We start from the raw sequence: 22,154 nt of genomic DNA on the forward strand, positions 1-22,154 counted from the left end.
TTATGTCTTCCTCAATGTCTTTCAAGAGTGATTTATAGTTTCTAGAATATAGGTCCTTTACGTCTCTGGTTAAGTTAATTCCAAGGTAACGTATGGTTTTTGGTGCTATTGTAAATGGGATGGATTCCCTAATTTCTCTTTCTTCGGTCTCGTTATTCGTGTATAGAAATGCAACTGATTTCTGAGCATTGATTTTGTATCCCGCCACGTTACTGAATTGCTCTATAACTTCTAATAGTTTGGGAGTGGCTTCTTTTGGGTTTTCCATATAGAGTATCATGTCATCTGCAAAGAGAGACATTTTGACTTCTTCTTTGCCAATTTGAATACCTTTGATCCCTTTTTGTCGTCTGATTGCTGTTGCAAGGACTTCTAGTACTATGTTGAATAATAGTGGCGAGAGTGGGCATCCTTGTCGAGTTCCTGATCTTAAGGGAAAGGCTTCCAGCTTTTCCCCATTGAGAATAATATTTGCAGTAGGCTTTTCATAGATGGCTTTTATGAGATTGAGAAATGTACCTTCTATTCCTACACTCTGAAGGGTTTTAATCAGGAAAGGATGCTGTATTTTGTCAAATGCTTTTTCGGCATCGATTGAGAGGATCATATGGTTCCTGAGTCTTTTCTTGTTGATATGATGTATCACGCTGATTGATTTGCGAATATTGAACCACGCTTGCATCCCAGGTATGAATCCCACTTGATCGTGATGGATAATCCTTTTAATGTACTGTTGGATTCTATTAGCAAGTATCTTGTTGAGGATTTTGGCGTCCATATTCATTAGGGAAATCGGTCTGTAATTCTCCTTTTTGAGGGGGTCTTTGCCTGGTTTGGGGATCAAGGTAATATTGGCCTCATAGAATGAGTTTGGTAGCTTTCCTTCTGTTTCTATTTTTTGAAATAGCTTTAGGAGAATAGGTATTATTTCTTCTTTGAATGTTTGGTAGAATTCCCCAGGAAAACCGTCCGGGCCTGGAGTTTTGTTATTTGGAAGGTTGTTTATCACTGACTCAATTTCTTCATAATTAATTGGCCTGTTTAAGGAATCAATTTCTTCCGGTTTCAATCTTGGTAGTTTATAGGTTTCCAGGAAGGATTCCATCTCTTCCAGATTGCTTAGTTTATTGGCATATAGCTGTTGATAAAAATTTCTAATAATCCTTCCAATTTCAATGGTGTTCGTCGTGACCTCTCCTTTTTCATTCATAATTTTAATAATCTGGGTCCTTTCTCTTTTCTTTTGGATAAGTCTTGCCAGTGGTCTGTCAATTTTATTGATTCTCTCAAAGAACCAGCTTCTAGTCCTGTTGATCTGCTCTACTGTACTTCTGGTTTCTGCTTGATTGATTTCAGCTCTAATTTTGGTCAACTGCTTCCTCGTGCGTGGATTAGGCCTGTCCCTCTGTTGCTGTTCCAGCTTCTTGAGGTGAGAATATAAAAACTGCATTTTAGATTTTTCTATTCTTTTGAGTGAGGCTTGGATGGCTATGTATTTCCCCCTTAGGACTGCCTTTGCAGTATCCCATAGGTTTTGGACTGTTGTATTTTCATTCTCATTGGTCTCCATAAATTGTTTAATTTGATTTTTGATTTCCTGGTTTATCGAGTCATTCCTGAGCAGGATGGTTCTTAGTCTCCAAGTGTTTGAGTTTCTTCCAAATTTTTCCTTGTGGTTGAGTTCCAATTTCAGAGCGTTGTGGTCTGAGAATATGCAGGGGATAATTTCAATCTTTTGGTATCGGTTGAGACCTGTTTTGTGTCCCAGAACATGGTCTATTCTTGAGAATGTTCCATGGGCATTAGAATAGAATGAGTATTCTTTGGTTCTGGGGTGTAGTGTTCTATATATATCTATGAGGTCCAACTCGTCGAGTATGGCATTCAAAGCCTTTGATTCTTTGCTTAGTTTTTGCCAGGGTGTTCTGTCTATTTCTGAGAGTGGAGTGTTGAGGTCCCCTACTATTAATGTATTTTTATTTATATGTCTCTTTATTCTGGTTAAGAGTTGGCTTGTGTATCTTGCTGCTCCCCTGTTGGGGGCATATATATTTATAATTGTCATATCCACTTGTTGAATACTTCCCTTAAGAATAATATAGTGCCCTTCTGCATCTCTAACTATAGTCTGTAGTTTAAAATCCAATTTATCTGATATGAGAATTGCTACCCCAGCTTTCTTTTGAGGTCCATTTGCGTGAAAGATGGTACTCCATCCCCTTACTCTCAGTCTGAATGCATCTTTGGGTTCGAAATGAGTCTCTTGTAGACAGCAAATGGATGGGTCATTTCTTTTTATCCAATCTGCAACCCTGTGGCGTTTTATGGGATGGTTCAAACCATTTACATTAAGACTGATTACTGAGAGATATGATTTTAATGTTGCCATGTTGCCAGTAAAGTCTTTGTTTGTATTGGCTGTGACTTTCTGTTCTGTATCACTCTTGGGGCCTTTTTACTTTTATAGAACCCCCCGTAATATCTCCTGTAGGGCTGGTTTCGTGGTTACAAAATTGGTTAGTGACTGGCGATTCTGAAATGTCTTTATTTCTCCATCAATTCTGAATGACAGCCTTGCTGGATAAAGGATCCTTGGCTGCATGTTTTTCTCTGAAAGAGCTTTAAATATGCTCCCCCAACCCTTTCTCTCATTCCAGGTCTGTGTAGACAGGTCTGACGTAATTCTGATGCTTTTGCCTTGGTACGTGAGAAATTTCTTTGCCCTGGCCGCTTTCAATACTGTATCCTTGCATCTAATATTTGCGAATTGCACTATGACGTGACGTGGCGTAGGTTTGTCGTGGTTGAGCTTGGGAGGGGTCCTCTCTGCCTCTTGGACACGAATGTTTGTTTCCCTTGCTAGATTAGGGAAGTTTTCAGCTACAATTTGTTCAAATATCTCTTCTAGACCTCTGTTTTTCTCCACCCCCTCGGGGATGCCGATGATTCTAACATTGGATCGTTTCATTGAGTCAGTAATCTCCCGTAACCTACATTCGTGGGCGTGGATTTTTTTAAGACCATCTTCTATTTTCATTTTTTCCTCTATTAACCCATCCTCCAATTCACTAACCCGTTCCTCTGCTTCTGCGACCCTGGCCGTCAGAGCCTCTAGTTTTGCCTGCATTTGGCTCATAGAATTTTTAATTTCTGTCAGATTCGCTCTCATTTCTGTCCTTAGGGATTCTATATTCTCAGTAACCTTTTCGTTAATAGTTTTTTCAATTCTACTCATCATTTTGACCATCGTTACTCTGAATTCCATTTCTGATAATTTGGTTACATCCATATCCATTATTTCTGTGGCAGAGGCCACAGAATCACTGTCTTTTCTTTGCTGGGGGGGGCTTCTCCTTCTTGTCATTCTGATGAAGAGAGGTTGCGGGGTTTCCAGAGCCCAAATTATTGACTGGGTCCCAGGCCGTGCCCCTTGTTTTATAGGGATCTTAGGGATGTGGGCTTCTTCTTTAAAGATTTTATTTATTTATTTATGTGGCAGCCAACCAGCGAGAGAGGGAACAGAAGCAGGGGAGTGGGAGAGGAAGAAGCAGGCTCCCAGCGGAGGAGCCCGATGAGGGACTCCTTTCCGGAACGCCGGGATCACGCCCTAAGCCGAAGGCAGGCGCTCAATGACTGCGCCACCCAGGCGCCCGGGTTGTGGGCTTCTTGATTTTTCAGCCTGCCTTCTGTGTTCTGGGGGAGGGGCCTGCCGCGCCGATACTCAGGCAACCCTGTTTGGGTAGAGTCTCCGTGTCCCCTGCGAGGGGGGATGGGGATGGGCACTCCCTGAGCCGGTATTTCCAGGCTTTTGTTCTCTGGCGGCTTTCCCTGGCGGTTTGCTGTGCCTCTTCTGAGAGTCAGAGCAGCAGCGGCCGAATTTCAGCCTCTGTCACGGAACAGAAGGATTGCGGCCCGTTCTCTACTAATGTTCTGGCCACTTTAACTCTGTTTCTGTTGGTGCTGCTCAACCCTGCAGCGTCCCGGGATGTGCGCCCCACACCCGGCGTCCCAGCCCTCAAGTGGCTACCGCTTCCCGGCGCCCGAACGCGGGGCTCCCTCCCCCTTCCGTTTATCTTCCGATATCTGTGCACGGTTTCATGGCTCCCCGCTTCGTACCTCAATACTCAGCGCTGGAGATGTTCATTTGTAGAGATCCAGATGCGTCTTCCTGCGTCTCAGGCTGGTTCCGTGGTTGTTTAGGCTGGTCTGGTACCTATCCAGCTCGACTCGGAGGACCGGCTGAAAACGGTGTCTCCTACTCCTCCGCCATCTTAACTCCTACCAATGGATATGTTTCTTAACTGGTCTTTTTATCTCCTGCAACAGATGAGTTCTAGATAGCTCAGGTAGCTTCACTGCATTAAAACACAGATATGAAGGTAACTTTGCCTTGCTTAAGACTCCTATGTCTCAGTTAACATTACTTTAGTAATAGAAACCTTGATACAACTGCCTTAAATAATGATGTTTGTCTCAAATAATCAGGTTAGGAGATAGAGTAGTTTAAAGGCTGATTAATTTGGTTGTTCCGTGATGCACTCAAGAACCTATTTTCTTTTCATCTTTCACTCTAATGTCCTCAAATTGGGGCCCCTACTCGTCACAGAATAGATGGCTATCCCAGTCCAGTCATATTGTATAAATATAACAACATCTAGCAGAGGAACTCAACGCCTCTTTGCATTTGTCTTTTTTTAAAAGTGTGATGAAACTTTCCAAGATTCACCCCTGGTGTAGTTCTCACATTTTGCCGGCCAGAATGGCGTCACATGTGGCTGCCTAAATAGTTAATTGGCAAGGGCCTTGAAATTACAACTGCCGTATCCCCAGATTCCTATGAGATGCCTCACTGTACAAACTTTGATTTTTGTTGAAAAGGAAGAAGAGTATGGTGGGTGTTGGATAGGAAACTACCAGGTTTGAGCTGCCACCTCCATGTCGTTCCTTTTCCCTGCTCCTCCTCACTCTTGTCCTTTTCTCCACCATCTCTGTAATTTTTTTTTTTTTATTCTGTTCTTAATAGTGCACATGTGGTCACATCCAGGTTTGATGAAATTTCTGATCTATGAAGAGTTCCAGGGAGGGGAATAATTCTTTCTCTATGATTCTATAACATATTTTGGTATTATCTATTAGCCAGTTCTACACCTTGTTGTTATCTATAATCTGCAAAGCTTTACTCTATTTACTGTAGGAGTATGACTCCTGTAAGGAGTATGACAAAGCTCTTTTTCTCAGAGTTTAAGATTGAAGTGGGGATATATGATCTTGACAGGTGAAAGTGTGTATTGTCTGTACACTTAGATGTCTACACAATGGTGATATTCAATAGGAAAACATTGGCATATGAAATCTAAATGGACTGTAGCAACTTTTCCCCTTTAGCAGTGGCAGTAAGTGATGGCAAAATTTGTATCAATGAGATAATAAATCTATGTCTCTAAATCTCTTAGGGATAAATGGACAAAAATTTTAAAGAATCTTCCAGAGAAAAAGAAATATTAATAGAGTTTTGAGGGAAAGAAAAGGAGTCAAGCCACATGGAAGGATTTTGAGCCATGGGGAGAAAATGGGAATGTGAGAGATTTCCAGTGGCAGGAAGCCTAAAGGTGTTTTGAAACCAAGGAAATGGAACATTCACTGTTAAGTTGTTTGTGTTGCTGTGGTTTAAACACCCTCCACCTCTTTAATCTGAGGTACGGTCATTTTATGTACATGTTTTAGGGCAAAGACAAAGGAGTCCCATGTGAGGGTGGATATGGAGCGAAAACTATAGGTGAGGATGGAAAGACAAGAATGTGTTGAAAGTTTCAGCAAAACCCACAAACTGGTGTCAAGACATGGCAATGGAACTCCAAACCAGAACTGTGCAGAAGAAAATACTACCTTGGGACCATACTGTTCTTTCTGCAAGATGTGGGATAGAGAGTTCCGGCAATTTTTATGTATTTCTCAAAGGGTGGAGTGACCTCAGCTGCCATCTGGATTATACATATAAGCACACAATTAATTGGAAAAAATTGGGACCAAGTTAGGGACTGCATAAAGTATTCTATAAATGCCATTTCCTTCCTCTTTTACTTTAACCACTGAGGGAAATGTGCTGAAATTAAACATAAACAAAAAACACTAATTTTGGAATTGGGCTGACTTACCTTAGAGTCTTAGCTATATCTGTTACTCAGTGTGTGGTCTTTGGTAAATTTCCTAACCGTTCAGGGCTTTATTTTTTTTTACCAGTTAACTGATCATAATAATATCTGCCTTGCAAGGTTAGGCGGAGCATAGCATTTGGCAGATAGTAAGTGCTTAATTAATTATAGCTGTTGTCATCGTTATTTCCACTAATAAAAGAAAATAGTCATCATGCACTTAGTATGTGGTGGGCACTGCTTCTAGCACTCTGCTTGATTTCTCTCATTTAATCCTTACAATGACCCCATAAAGCAAGTGACATTCTCTCTATTTTACATATGAGAAAGTGGAGACAAGCGTTGGCAACCTTCCCACGGTCATATAAACTAGATGGAACCTGTTCTCCCTAAATAGTAAGCTATGGAAGACAGTAATGGGTCTGCAGATCATCAGGGTAGACTTCCCTCATCAGGTGGGCTTCAGCTTGGCATGGAAGAATCTGGAAGGTTTGCTAAGTCATGCGTCATTCCTAAACAAATGTGAGGCCGGAATACCTGTGGTTTGTCAGGATGAGAAGGGAAGACATAAGGATAGGTGGAGCTGCAGAGGCATGTGTAACGAGGTAGTGGGAGTGAGGTAGGAGAGCTGGGACCTCAGGCAAGAGGTTTGTAGGTGCTGTGGAAATGAAGTTGAAGAAAAATATATTGTTTTGAACGTTTAGATTATTAATAGGCTATGAGTATATTTTGTGAACCAATTGATTGACTTAAGTTAGCTGGAAAATGTTACATCTTCGACAACACGAAGCCAGATCTTAGTGGCTGGATGATTCAGTCCTTAGGTTGTGCAAACTGAGCTTTTTCTGAGGACTTCATCGGAGAGATCACATGGGCAATTAGTTGGAACCAATCTTGAGCAAAAGCCAATGAATACGAGTTTATCCTACTGACCCCTTAACAAGATCAGTTAAGTTCATATAGTAAGGGCAAGAAAACATGAAGAGGGGAGGGAAAGAAGGGAGAAAGGGAGCCAGCAAAACAAATCAACTGTTCCCACAAGCAAGCCATGCATGTTTTGGTGCCTCTAGTGTTTGCCTATGTACCGCCAGCATTCTTTCTGCTCATGGCTCTTGTGCTCTTCTGGACTGCATTGGGGCATCAGAACAAGTTAATAATACTCTCCCCATGCTTTTTGGTTGTATTCTTGGAAACATTAAGCATCAAGTTACACACTGCCTTTTGCTATTATTATTGAAGATGTTGAAGTTATGCATTTGAACAAAATGTCATGGGCTAGTTTGCGTCATTATTCCTATTTCCAGATGAGATTATGGGACACACCAAGGCTAGGGTTTTGACTTTGTGCCATTGTGATTGGAGCTGAAGTGTCCTGAAATGGAACACTGTGCTTTTATGTTGCCTTACAGTTACCTGTTTATCTGACCATTTCTTCCATTTGTGCACTGCAGTCACAGAGCTCAGCATACTTGTGACTGACACAAAGAAGGGGCCTGGTAAATCCTTACTGAATGAGTGAAGACAATTATATTGAAAAGTAGCTGCATAGAAAGTGAATGGAACGTGTTACAGGATGAAATGTTCAGCAACACTCTTGATATGACCCATCAGTTTTCTGTATAAATTTATACATTGGTCTGTTAGGAGTATTTTAGTTCTCTCCTCTCTTGAGTTCACTTACATACTTGACATTTCTTTCCATCAGTTCTATGCCCTGGCTTTTACAGCATCATTACACCAGCAAATGTTTGTAAACTTGGTATTGTGAACAGTTATAAAATGTAACACTCATACCATGGGGATAGAAGCTGACTTTTCAAAATATGTCCTATTTGTGAATCAGATTAATTATTAAACAAACCATAAAAATAGCTACTATAATCATTAAATCCTGATCTCTCTTCTTCCTTAAAAGAACTGTCTGAAAGAAGAATTTTAAGCACTCAAATATGTCCTACACTTGTAGCAGGAGGAGACCTTAGGGATAATTTAGTCTTATGATGACAAAGCTTATTTTTTCTCCTTGGTGTTAAATTCTACTCTGAATTAAAATTAGGAAGCTAGGGGCGCCTGGGTAGCTTAGTCGTTAAGCATCTGCCTTCGGCTCAGGGCGTGATCCCGGCGTTCCAGGATCGAGTCCCACATCGGGCTCCTCCGCTGGGAGCCTGCTTCTTCCTCTCCAACTCCCCTGCTGTGTTCCTTCTCTCGCTGGCTGGCTCTTTGTCAAACAAATAAATAAAATCTTTAAAAAATAAATAAATAAAATTAGGAAGCTAAGGCTAAGCCATTATTATTTCATGAAAAAATGAGATCTAGCTTACAAGGTTATAGAATGCATCAATAGAGATACAGGATTAAGAGCCACATATTTTCCTTTCTAAAAAATTGCAGCTCTCTATCAAACTGGTAGAGCTGGCACCCTTAGGTAGAAATTATTTTTCACCCAAATGTGTTTAACATACAACCTTTAAACACCAAAATCTTTTTTGAAGTTTTGATGATAGATGACATAATAGATTTGCAAATGTTCATTTCTTTTTACTTTCTTCCCCAAGTCATCTGATATATATGGCCATACTGTGCAAAGAGAAAGTCACAGACGCTAGTGGATGTGAAAGCTGGTGATGGGGAACAGGTGCTTATGTAGGTGACATACCAACTCAGCCCTTAGAAGGCTCCATTCTCAGCTACTGCCTGCTGAGCCCCCAGATCACCTCTCAGTCAGGTTATGGCATCTCTTTGTTCTTTCTAATGTCCCATGGATCTCCGAGATTAAATTTTATCTTAATTCCTTCTTACATCTGCCCTGAGGTTTCTCCTCCCTTTCAATATGCTTGTCAGGGAGGAGTTATAGTCTCTTTATCTCCTACCTTCTCCATTTCTTTTTCTGCCACACTGTAAAATGCAGAGGATCTCCTTCATTTTAAGGATCTTACAGTTCATTATTAGAAGGAAAGAGATACAAGGCAGAAAAAAAAAAAAAATCACAGACGGACAGACACACACACACACATTTCCCAGAATCATTGAGATAAAATACGACATAAAATATGCCAAAGAGTAACTTGCAGGGCACCTGGACAAAAACAGACCTTGATAAAATCCCAAAGGAATTGTTTTTATGTTTATGTTGTCCCATGTTAGACCTGAAAACCTTGAATCTAATAATCAGTCATTATATTTAGTATTTAATAACAATAATTGAAGCAGTTTTTAAATTCTGGACTTGTAAAAGAAAAGGATTGCTAAGAATAACTAAATTCATACCTTGTAATAAGAATTATATTCTGTCTACTAATTATGGTCAGACTGTGAATGGTCAAGGATATATATGATGATAATATCTATCATCTAATGAATCCTTATTATTGCAGAAATTATAGTAAGTGGTAACTATCTTCCCCCACAAACACCTGGCACCATACCTGTCCACTTCATGGATGACCTTGCCACGTTCCTCACAGAGAAATAGAAATCAATTTGGTTTCCTGCCACTGAACCATACATATTTTCTTTCTTCCTTCCCATTATAGTTGAGAAGGTATCCCTCCTTTTGAGGCAAATCCAGCAGTGTTCTGATAAATGTTTAACAATCAGTTTTCTGGAAAAAAAAAAGTCCTGTTTCATAATATCTGTTGATATCTGTGTTGTAAATATTTCTACTATGGCTGATTTCAGGCTACCAGTATGACACCATGGAATGATGGGTGGAAAGATGTGCACACAGGCTCTTATAAGACAATACTGGGTCAATCCTTCCTGTCTTCTGAAGAAGCAGTAGAGAATGATGGTCTGTGCACAGATACTACAGTCAGATTTGCCAGAGTGTGTGTGTTCTGGTTCTGCCCATTAATATATCTATAGTTTTGGACAAGTCATAAGTTTTCTGTATCTTAGTTTCCTAATTGGTAAAATGATAGTTAATAAAAACATACCCTATGGGATATAGCAATATTATCCTCCTAATCCATAACAAAAGGAGAAAAAAATCTTTGAGGCACAGTACTAGTATTAATCCTCACTTTACAAAGGAGGACCTTGAGGAGATGTCTCCTCCAGCTATTGCTCTCATTTTTTCCTTTTATTTAGGCAAATTTTAATCCACTTATTCCTCTCCTACATTCCCATCTAGCATCTGCACTCATTTCGCAGACAGCTGTGGCTGTATCTTAGCCTGGGTTTTCTGGACACAGACTTTTAGAGAAAGTTTTGCATATGGGGTTTATTAGAGAGTACTTTCAGGAATGACTATAGAGGAATGGGGGAGTCAGGGTTGGGAAGAGGGAAAGATTGCATAACTGATGCATTTGGACCAGAAGCCTTACCCCATCTAGTGAAAGCTGTGGAACTGAGATGATCCTTCAGAGCTGTTCTGAATTGAGGTGAGGGGGCAGGTTTTTTGTTTAGGTTATTAACCAGTCTTGAAAGGGGAATGGGAGAAATCTTGGGCAAAGAGGTTCCTTTTGGCATTTCCTAAAGAGTCATACTGCTTTAAGGCCCCAATAGCTAACAAACCCATCAGTTATCTGGAAGGTATGAATACCTCTCCTAGAAAGGGGAGTCTGTATAGACCTATATCCTTTATGTTGCTCAGATCTGGTCAAGGAAATTTATGTTCCTTTCAGAGTAGATGGAGACAAAAGTACCTTGCCATCACGTTAGGGGATAGTGCTGTATGTGGCTCAGTATTGATTTCTGTTGTGATCAGGTTAAATATTCAGTAGTAGGATAAGCTAGATTGTTCTTGGTGAGGCAAAATCCATACTGTTGAACCCACATACAGTTTCTACCCCTACTACCATGGCTGCTCCATTTTTGAGCCATTGAGCCAGCACTGGAGTGGTCACTGACAGAGGCTAGCTAACATCAATTGGCTGAGATATTCTGTCTACCTGGTTATTTAGTTTTACTTCCATGGCTTCTTCATGGGTATTAACATGTGATAGAGAAAGCTCACGGGAAGCAAACAGCCTTGCACACTCTTCTAGATCCCCTAGTAGGTGGAATAGAGTCAGATGGCAAACTCCAAATGTGGTTTGCAAAGGACCAACCTTAACATCACAAGGCATACAGATGGGTAGGTTTAGAGTTGAGAGACAGATCGCAAAATAACTGTGGTAGATGAGAAATACCATTTTTTAATTCTTAAGGAGTGGTTTTAATCTCTGTCATATTATTATCTCTGTGATATTATTTTTGATTAATGATCTTGTCCTGGGAGAGGATATCAGTTTTAGGGTTTCCATATGTTCTTTGTGACTCTTAGAGCTCTTATCCCATATGTCAAGAAATCGGTCTGAGGTGTTAACCAATTACCAAGTATGTCCATTTTGATTATACATTTAAATACTAGGGAAATGATCATGGACAGAGTGGATTTACTCTAATTCCTACCTAGGCCCGGACTTCATTTATTAATAGCTCCCATGTACACACATTCTAATTTGGGGTCAAGATAATACTTCAGGTCCCTAGATATCAATATCAATTTAGCTGTTAGCAAAATTCTTGAAAGATCTGGCTGTTACCTTCCCTGATGTATGGGTACTTAAATAAATGGCCTTAGATCCTTTGAGAAAGAACTGGGAAGAATCCTTATTTTCTATGCTTGCTGTGGTGTTAAAGGCTTCTTTCTCATGAGAACCCAACCACTTTTTCAGTCAGTAGGCTCTAAGCCTAAGATCTGGCTTAGGTCTGAAAACTGGTAAGGAATTAGGACCTTGTTGGGCCATCTGCTCCCAACTCCCCCAATTAGCACATGTGGTTTCTTAGGGTAATATAATTTAAGCAACATTTTTGCTGGCTTTCCATTTGTCTTTCCCCTAAAACATCGCATTCCATTAAATATCCCCATAAATCTCTGCTGGTCAAGACCCCCCGGATGATTCTCTACCTATTCATATATTCCAATAATTGTGTCTGGTTTTGATGGTCAAGCTCTGACAATTAGCTTCTGTTATTTTGGGGTCCTATTATCATGAGTTTTTGTGACAGCATCTTGTACTTTCAGTCCTAGGTTCCACGGGACGGTCATTACTGAGTTTCTTGATCATACCAGTACCTCTCACCAGCATGCCCATTATTGCTTTGTGAAATTGGCTGTCCTCTGGGCTTGGATCATAGTCAGCTGATGGGTTTTCTGGATTAAATAATAGAAACATTCGATCATGACCACTTTTCTGAGCCTCTGGTTCCCTTCTACCACTGGTTGCTGTGGCAGTGCTGGCTTCGCTCCCTCACTGTTTTAGTACTGTCTCTTGGGGTATTTGCCAGTGTGTTAAATTCTGTATCACAGGGGAGGGCTGATTCCAATATCAATTGACTCTACTTTATCCAAGTTTATGTTCTATTCTCTCACCTCCACCTTAATGTAACACCCCCAGGATCCCATATACGCTCCCCTGACTCTTGCCACTTCATGTTGGTTAGGTCTTTGTGGGTGTGTAATTCCTTTGATCTTTTACAGAACTTTCCTTACAAAATATGTTGTGAGCTAGCCCTAGTTATTGGCCTGAAGGTGGAGAGATGGGGCTAAATCCTGACGGGCATACATATTGTCTGGTGTCATGGTCAGCTTTATGTGTCACCTTGGCTAGGCTATGTTCCCAGTTATTTAAGCAAACTCTAATCAAGGTCTTACTGTTGGAGGTATTTTATAGTTGTGATTAAAGTCTATAATTGCTTTGCTTTAAGTAAGGAAGATTCTACATGTATAGACCCATTTCTGTAAGTTGAAAGGCCATTAGAGCCAACTGAGACTTCTCAGAAAAAGAAATTCCACCTGTGTATTGAAGCCTCAGCCACTGCCTGATAGTTCCAGATTTTCCTTCCTGATGGCCAGCCTTATGGATTTCGGACTTGCTTAGGAACTCTGACTGATACATCTTACAAGGCAGAAATGTTGCATCATCTTCAAGAAAGGAGGCATTGATAACCTTAAACAGAGACAGCTGATCCAATTCTGCAGGTCCAGAGAGTTCAAGGACTTTGGGGATTCCAGATTTTTAGTGTATGTACCGAAATGTCCTCATTCCAAGTCTCAAGTCCCCACCCTTTTCCAAAAATGGCCCTGACCTTAGTATAACATACTTGAGGGGTTAGAGAATTCAACTTTCTCTGCAGTTTCTGCACATAATTAAGTCCTGGGTCTGATCATCAGCTTATTCTGCTCTCTAGCTGCAATGGATGGGAGTCTCTTTATATGCTACCAAAGGCATTCACATTTTGCCTTAAGTTAGTGATTTAAGCTTTTCTTCCTCAGTCTTTCATTTTTCAGTGTATTGTTCAGGTATTCATAGCCCCCAGTAATATCTATCCAAATCTATAGTCCTTAAAATGACTACTTTAATTTCTCAAACACCTGAGCTATTGCACTGAACAGTACATTCTCTTCCATATTATCCAATCCTGGTTCACCATAGCTAACTGTTTTAATAGTTGCAAAGCTGTAGAATGCTCTGAATTGTCTAATGTTCCATCAACCACCAGTGAGGGGATCTTCATTGACAGTTCTTATTTTAGAATCAAATTTCTGGGACCACTCTTAGTACTGTGTTTTAGGTTGAATTGGAAACAGACTCTGAGATAAGATATTGAATGGAAGAAGTTTATTGGGGTGTGTTCTCATGACCAGCAAAACCTGTAAGGGGATGAAGGAAAAAGAATTGAAAAGAGGAAGAAGTTGAAAGGTAATGGTATTGTACCAGATGTCTCAGGTGATTCAGTGGCAACTCTGGAGCTAGGATGGCCCTGCTAAATTGTTCTTAATTGAGGCAAGTGTGTCAGTCCTTTGTTCTTTAGCATTAACGAATCATTGTATGTGGGCTGTGTTCAAAGAAGTACCTCCTTCCTGGGGCGCCTGGGTGGCACAGCGGTTAAGCGTCTGCCTTCGGCTCAGGGCGTGATCCTGGCGTTATGGGATCGAGCCCCACATCAGGCTTCTCTGCTAGGAGCCTGCTTCTTCATCTCCCACTTCCCCTGCTTGTGTTCCCTCTCTCGCTGGCTGTCTCTCTGTCGAATAAATAAATAAAATCTTAAAAAAAAAAAAAAAAAGAAGTACCTCCTTCCTGAAAGGGAGATCTGGATGGTACCCTATGTCAACCACTGTGCCTTCAGGGGAGATTTTCTACCAGTGACCAAAGCATTCTTTTCGATTGATTCTGTGATGTCATACTTTCCTGTTATCCTCCTAAACCAATATGAAATGTGAGAGTCCTTAAGGCTTGGTCCTGTGCTCCCTGCTCATACCGTTTCACACTCTCTCCCTAAGTGTTCTATATATATCCAACTATATATCCAACTCATTCTGATGTCCTGAGGGAACTTTAACCTTATCATATCCAAGAATAAACTTATCTTCCTCTCCAAACCTGATGTTCTTTAATTATTCCATTACTCTATGAATGACTCTACACCTATCCAATTCTCAAACCTAGAAACATGGATTATTTATTAGTTATTCTGAATAAATCCTCTCCTTCATTACCCTTATTGTATCAACTTCTAATCTAAGTATCATTGTCTCTGCTAAATACTATTACAGGCTCCCATCTGACCTGATCTAGTCTGCACTCCAGTGCAGCCAGGGTGGTCTTCAGAAACCATACCTCTAGGGGTGCCTGGGTGGCTCAGTCGGTTAAGCATCTGCCTTTACCTCAGGTCTTGATCTCAGGTCCTGGGGTCGAAGCCCGCATTGGGCTCTCTGCTCAGCGAAGGTCTGCTTCTCCCTCTACTTCTGACTGCTACTCCCCCTGCTTGTGCTCTCTCTCCCTCTCTTAAATAAATAAATAAATAAATAAATAAATAAATACATAAATAAATAAACAAACAAATATCTTAAAAAAACCAAACTGAACAAAACAAAAACCCACCTCTGATTATGTGATTCTCCTGCTTGAAACTCTTCTCTGGCTTCTAATAAATCTTAACTTGATTAAGGCCCTGTTAAGATCGCCTGTTTTATCTTGGTGTGCATTATCCCTTGCTTCCTCTCTGTCAGCTATACGCTTATAGTTCCTTGAATGTGCCACTCTCCCACCCATGACTAAGCCTTTATGCTGTGTTTTTTCCCTAGGACACTTGTCCCTACACATGATCCCTTCACTTAATACTTAGTCATATTTTACCAACATCACTACTTCATGGAAATGTTTTAATTAAGTGAATTGATAGAAGAGGCTAGGAAGGCCTGTAAGTATGAAGAATCTCTTCCTATTTGGAGTCAACTGAAAATCTGAAAATGGATCCCTCATTTGAAGAGTCCTGGCTCTTGCTTGGGTAGCATCATTGAACATCTCTAGGAAACTGTAGAGGTGGGCATTGCTATTAAATCACTTTTCTTATTACTATCATGTGGATTACAAACACATCCTAAAGTGCTAGCCAAATACTAGTTCTTACTAGTTTTTATTTCACACAACAAAAGTTTGTGATTCTTATGTGGATAAATATCTTATGAACTCTCTTAAACCAAGAGAACTGGAATGAAATGGGAGTGGCCACTCTTGTTTTTACTGCTCTTCCTTTTCTGTAAACTGAGCTCTAATCAAGCATAAATATTTCAAATCAGTTTTATATGCCCGATAAGACTCATGTTGTTTCCCGTGCCTGGAATGTCCCCTCTCTTGGCCCCTTTCCTCTGTGCATCCATCCATTCTCAACTAGCACATAGCTTGGGTTTTCAAATCCTATCCCTCACTTTTCCCATGGAAAATGTTCTCCTTCTGTGCCTCAGGCGTCCTCTCATCCCAGTAATCCCTTTTATCTCAGAATTTATGGAGCTATCTTTGTGTGATTAAAAAAAAAATCCTGCCTGCACTCAAAGAAGGAAATCAATCAAAACTTGTGAAATAAATAATTTGATTTAATGAACAAAGGATTTTGGTGAGCAGTCAGGAACCAAGGACCACACAGAAGTTGGAGATTGATGGATTAGGCAAACAAACAAAAGAAGGTAATGGATTAAAAGCTAAGTGAAGGAGCTAAGAGGAAGAGAACAGAGACAAATTCTAAGAAAAGGAGATCTTGAGACTAAAGCTCAACATTAGATGAGTCCATTGAAATAGCTGAAATTGTAAGAATTCCAAAATCAGATGCAAGTTAGGTGACTAACTTTTTGAGTCAGGAAACCTTTCTGCTTGAAAGAAGGGTGTTGGCTGGTTTGAATTATTACATTTTAGGTCGTTTTCCTTTTCTTATCAATAGTTACAGGAGGAAAATGGTGTAGCCTTTGATTGGGAAGATGGCAGGGAAGATGTGAGGAGATACTTCAGCAGCGAAACCAATCTTGGGAAACAGAATGATAGAGTGAAAAGAAGGAACGAAGGCAGAATAAGAATTTTGTCAAACTTCTCAAGGATAAATAAATGGGAATGTAGTCTCTCACGCAGAAACTTTGAATTCCCAAAGAAAGAGAGGGTACAAAGTAAAAAGATTCAGTGGAGTGGTATTAACTGGGAACCTAGTGAAGCAGAAAGTGTAGGGACAAGAAATAAAACATAAAAGTTTTCTGTGAAGCTGTAGGATTTATATTTTGTTATCCTCCATTTGTATTTTTGGTGTAATGTAGTAAGAAATTTCTGGTTGACTGAATTCAATTTTCATCCTGATGTTCTGATATTATGTAGGCACAGTTTAAAAATCCACTGAAAACAATACTAAATATATCTTTAAAAAGCACTAGCTGATTCTTCTGTGTTTTCTTTTGATTACAGTAGTCACTTTGGACAAAAGGTATTAAAAGCTAGAAAAATTAAACTTCAGATGACTGTAACCACATCATTCAGTCTTGCAGTCCTTACACTCAGAGTCAAGGGAGATAAAGATCTTTATTTGACATCAAGGCATACCAATTTTCAATACCTCAGTTCACACTAATACATTTTATGCATGAACTCATCTCTTCTTTCATATTATATGCATTCCTTGGTGCTTGTAAAAGTTTCTTAACACAAGACTCATTGTATTCTATCACTCTTACATTCTAGAATGCCAGCACCCAAATAGTAATGATCTCATAGTTGATGAATCAAGTCTTAGATGTAATATGAAAAGGACAGATTATTGCTAGAAGAATTAGGGAACATGAAATGCAGTGGCATTTTGAATTATACATGCACAAACAAAAGAGAAGCTCAATTTTGTTCAATATCCATGGTCATACATAGGAATGTCTTTCCTTTTCTTTGAAGGCAGCCTTAATAGCATACGTATTTACTTATCAAAGTACAAATTAAAAGCATTAAATATAAGATAAATAGCTGAAGTGATTATTGAAAAAAGTATTCTAAATTGCAAAAATTCCTAAATTGCTATTTTTTTTAGGAAACAAGAAATCTTTAGTTATAGCTTGGCATTTAGTCTAGTTATGCAGAATATTGTATGAATCTGTTAAATGTCAGAAAAGAATGAAAATAGCCCCAGCAAATACTTTCTTGGTCTATATGTGTATATTATTTTTATATAGTATTTTAAAATTTCTTGTTACCTAGCATCAAAGAATTCTTGTCTTTAATTTCAATAATTTTAGGATATATCTTTTCTCTCTCTCTCTTTTTTTTTCCTTTTTCTTTATTCTTTTCCTTTTGTGAGCAGACAAGTTAAACAGAAACCTGAGCTAATAGTGTCATTAGAAATAAATAACTTTCAGCATATGTGGAAAATAATTCTCAGAATATCTATCATATTGAAAGTCCCAAGGAGTCAGTGAAACGTAATCATTATTGTAAAACAACAAACGTTTTTCATTAGGATGCAAAGATCATGTGAATCGCCATTTGGGATAATTGTTCTTACTGAGGATTAATGGGAGAATTGAATGCACATGGGGCAGCACATTGTCCAGAGCTGAACACTTTCTGAAATGACTGTTGTTTTATGAGTGGTTTTTATATTATGCCAGGCCCAAATTTTTTTGTTTTTTGTTTTAATTTTATTTTTTGAAAATTATATATGCATATAATGCAAGGGCCAAAGAGTTGTATAAGGTTTGTTACCAAAACAGCTGTGTTGACTCCTTTTATTTTTCCTCTTGCCCAGATGAAACCACTTTTATTTCCTTTAGCTGACTCTCTTGGTGTGTCTTGTGTTTAAGCAACATGCTTTTAATTGTTACTCTTTTTTTTTTTTTTTTTTTTTTTTTTTTTTTTTTTTTTTTTTTTTAGTTTTAGCTCTTATCTGTTTTATTTCCCTTACGTATGGCAAGGATTGAGCTGTTTTCTTCCTGAGCCCTCACCATCCTCCCCAGACATTGTAATTGTGCTTGGTTGAATATTCAATGTTTATATTATTATAACTATAAAATGCAATCCACAGCTGCTATTTCTTCCTTTTCTATACAGCTGTTTGTTTTCACCGGAGTCAGTTATCATTCCTTATCGTTCTTTTCTTTGTTTCTTAATGTACTTACTGCTAATTTAACCTCTAGCCCTTTTGGAAAACTTTTTCTATGAAGACCTATACATCTTTTAGGCTTTTAGTTCTTTAGAGGGTGTAGTCTCTGTCACAACTACTCAACCCTGCTATTGTAAATTTGACCCACAGGCTGCAGTTTGCTGAGCTGGTCAAAATCATACCTCGGGATGTTTAGTTGCCTCAAATATTCCATCAGTTTTCTCTTTTCTCCAGAGAAGTTTCTCAGTAGGGCTCCTAGAATGCTCTCTACACCCATGTGATAGATGCCATCCTGGTGTCTCCTTTATCATCATTCTGAAGATTTCCTTTGCCTCTTTTCTTTTGTTGAATCTCCCATTACCTGTATCCCATGACTTTTCTTTCCCATAGCCAACTCCCTTATTTTAGTGGAAAACCATTTCCAGAAGTTTTTAGTGAAAGGGTGCAAAGCAGATAATGCAGATTCTCTCCTAACACCTAGGCTCCCAAGAACTCATTGTGATGCAAGATGTTTTTGTTTGCTTTTAGCCACACTTACCATTGGAGTACCAGAATTTAACTAAGAAAAGCTAAATGAATTTTATGTAAAAGATTTTATTTTATTTTGTTTTGTTTATTTTATTTTATTTATTTATTTTTTAAGATTTTATTTATTTATTTGAGAGAGAGAACATGAGAGAAGCGAGGGTCAGAGGGAGAAGAAGACTCCCCACCAAGCAGGGAGCCTGATGGACTCTATCCCAGGACTCCAGGATCATGACCTGAGCTGAAGGCAGTTGCTTAACCAACTGAGCCACCCAGGTGCCCTATTTTGTTTATTTTAAATAAGATTAGGAAACAAAAAGTCAAACATATGTCTGGGACTTGTAACTACAACACTCTGCTGACTCATAGTTTTCATCTTCTTCAAGTAAAATCTTTGAGGAGGTAGAAAGGACACACTGAAAAGGATGTGAGGATGGCAGCACATAAAAAAATGGGATGGAATTAAATGAACAGAGATTTGTTCTTCCCTTAACCTTCTGAAAGTTCCCAAATGACCTTCACTATGAGTTCTATTATGATGGTGGACTAAATGGTCCATAGTATAATTGTACTATGAATTTTCAGGGAATTAATATTGATGCTTCATACAAATGTTTCTCCTGAGCAGATGAGATTGGCTGTGCATTTTTGGGTCTTTCTTAGGAAAGAAATAACTTTACCAACTTGAAATTTGTTGATAGCACTTAGAGTAATTATTGATTATAGTATTGAATATATTTTAAAGCAGTTGATTTTCTACAAATCAAATACTTAACATATATTAAACTAAAGTATGTTAAAAGATAATTTTGTAACAATTAAACTGGAAATCGACAGGGTAACATATGGTATTCTTGATGCCAATGAAGCCTAGTTTGTAATATGTTTTTAAGAGAGCACTAGTGTTCCCAGGAGATCTAAGAGATATTCACAGCAGGAATGGATTAGACAAGAACTAGATATATTCCTGAATTCTACTATTCTGTGCTGATATTCTTTGTGGGTAATTTAAATACAGGACCAAGTAAAAATATAGAGCTTCTGAGACTGATAGTTGCCTTCAACTTTGACCTTTGTGGCATTGGTATATTTCTTTTTCCTTAATGTTATTTTTTATGTCCTTTAATTTTAGGTGCAGTATGGATGTAGATGTGTCATGTAATTGTGGCTTTTCTATAGTAATTGCTCAACATAATAGTAATTACCAAACATACCCCAAAGCTGTTATGCATATAAGTTAGATCCATCTCTCATTAAAGATTTTGCCTGAACTATTTTTAATTTATGCAGTTCTATATGGTTTGAGTCTAGACTTAATATCTATCTCTCTTCCTTCTTCATGATTAAGAAAGCTATGAAATCCATGAAAATCTCAGTGTTCAGGATATGTTTTTCCACTTTTGATTCTATCTTTGAAAAACTTCTCTGGAGAGATTATTTTTAATTCTAATCTTCATTTTAGATCTAAGTAGTAAAACTCTGGCTGTATTTTACAACGTTGAATACGTCATGCCCAGTAAACTGGAGTATTTTTTAAAAATAATTGTTTTAACTACTTTGGGTGAAAAATCACTCTTGTATTTGGCAAATTATGGACAAAAATGGATTCTGTTTTTTGGGAAGATTCTACTGACTTATGGAGGCTATCCAAAGAATCATATTAAAATATATTGATAAAAAGAGTCATAAATTTTAATAATATGGCTTAGGAAAATGTAGCCTATTATTCAAATGAGAATAGGTAAGGGCTCTTTATTCAGAGTGTGCTATATAGCAAGAGAGTCAGCCACTATCATTTGTCTTTTGGGAGAAACTCAAAGGCAGGCAGAGTAGTGGGAAATCTGTATAGTGGGGAAAAAGGGAAAGATTCAAGCATACCCCGACTGGAGGCTGTTGGCATGGGGAAGTTGGAGGCCAGGTAACTAGACGTAGCACATCCTATTAGATTGGTTGGAAAAGCATATTTGTTTTTTTCCCATTGGTCCCAGGTTGAAAATAGGGACAAAAATTAGGGAAGCTTTTAGTTAACGATCAAGTCCTGACTTTGGGCTGATTGCTGCAGAGATCGTGGTGTACTGCAGGTTGTGGGTCGGAGTTCTCTTTTAATATGTGGTCTGGCTATTGTCTGTATATTCATTCTCATACAAGGAATCAGAAATATCTGTCATCTTATAAAAAATTACCAGTAATTCATGAGAACTAACTTAAAATTCAGGGTAATTTTTCAATCATTATATTGTTCTAGGTATTTTTGTTCTTCTTATCAGTGAAGTAAAATATAGTTGATTTGGTCCCTTTTTTCCAGTTAAGGAGGATTCTTGATAACTATGTCAAGTAGAAATCAATTTTCGATTCAGTAAAATCGTGAATCAGTAAAATGACTTAATCATAAAAGACTTTTCCTTGCTTCTGAGTAAGGATGAAGATGACATTCTCATCTATTTCAAGGTTTGTAAACACAGCGTGCTTTGAATTCCTTATAAGAAAATTTCTATGCTAGTGAATGGAACCAAGCAAAGGTCATTCTATAAAACTTCCATCAATTTTTTTCCCTCAAATTTAATTTATTAAATCCTTTAAATATAGAACTCTATATGTCTACAAAGCCGTTTACATGTGTTTTTAATTGCAGTATAATTAACATAGTGTTACAGTAGTGTCAGGCGTACAATATAATTCTGTAGTTAACTCAATGTTACCATTATATTTTTTGCAAACTAAAAATATTTTTACTGTGCAATTTTAAAATGTCCCTAAATGCTACACTCTTGTCACTGGATCTGAAAAATCTGGTTTGTTTCATATGGGTAAATAAGAAATAATAGAAAAGAAGACAAAAATCATGTGTACAGGCAAAGCACACTAATGGTAGTTCCACTTTCTTGAAATAGATCACTCTGACATGATAGTTAGCTGTAATTAATAAGTGATAAACAAAACAATAAAATGTCAGTCTGCAAGTAACCTTGCCAGACTCCTGATGCTGCTCTGACCTCCACCAATCAGTCAAGCTTATTAGGAGGATCAGACAGCCATTAATATCTTAATGCCTGTGAGACATACAGCATGTTCTGAATACTGTAGAGT

The sequence above is a fragment of the Ursus maritimus genome, unplaced genomic scaffold, assembly GCF_017311325.1.
Source record: "Ursus maritimus isolate PB19 unplaced genomic scaffold, ASM1731132v1 scaffold_20, whole genome shotgun sequence".
NCBI classification, from domain to species: Eukaryota; Metazoa; Chordata; class Mammalia; order Carnivora; family Ursidae; genus Ursus; species Ursus maritimus.